The sequence below is a fragment of the Sceloporus undulatus genome, chromosome 11, assembly GCF_019175285.1.
Source record: "Sceloporus undulatus isolate JIND9_A2432 ecotype Alabama chromosome 11, SceUnd_v1.1, whole genome shotgun sequence".
In the NCBI taxonomy this organism is placed as follows: domain Eukaryota; kingdom Metazoa; phylum Chordata; class Lepidosauria; order Squamata; family Phrynosomatidae; genus Sceloporus; species Sceloporus undulatus.
Genome location: NC_056532.1, coordinates 11,553,941 through 11,554,398, shown reverse-complemented (window position 1 = coordinate 11,554,398; position 458 = coordinate 11,553,941).

Sequence of the window (458 nt, the reverse complement as noted above, 5' to 3'; positions counted from 1 at the left end):
AAGCCGGATATCGCCAATCCCTTATTTAGCGCACTGGCCAACACGCTCCAAAAAGAGGAGTCAGTACGCATTCAGTTCGGAAGCTCACGCATTCACATGAGTGCAGATTGAGCCATTCGAATGCTGGTATGATGGTACTTTGCGAAATAACGTGAATTCGAATCGCCCAGTGCAGAAGACCCCCAGTTCCACACTCATCTGATAAGGGCTCTTGTGTGATGGAGGGTGCGTCTACACTACATTCTATCTATGCTACACCTTGTGTGACAGGGTGCATCTACACTACATGCTATCTGCACTACACCTTGTGTGACGGAGGGTATATCTACACTACCCTCTATCTGCACATCTTGTATGATGGTGGTGTGTCTATATGACACTCTATGCTACACCTTGTGTGACTGAGGGTGCATCTACACTGCACTCTCGGCAGTACACCTTGTGTGACGGAGGGTGCG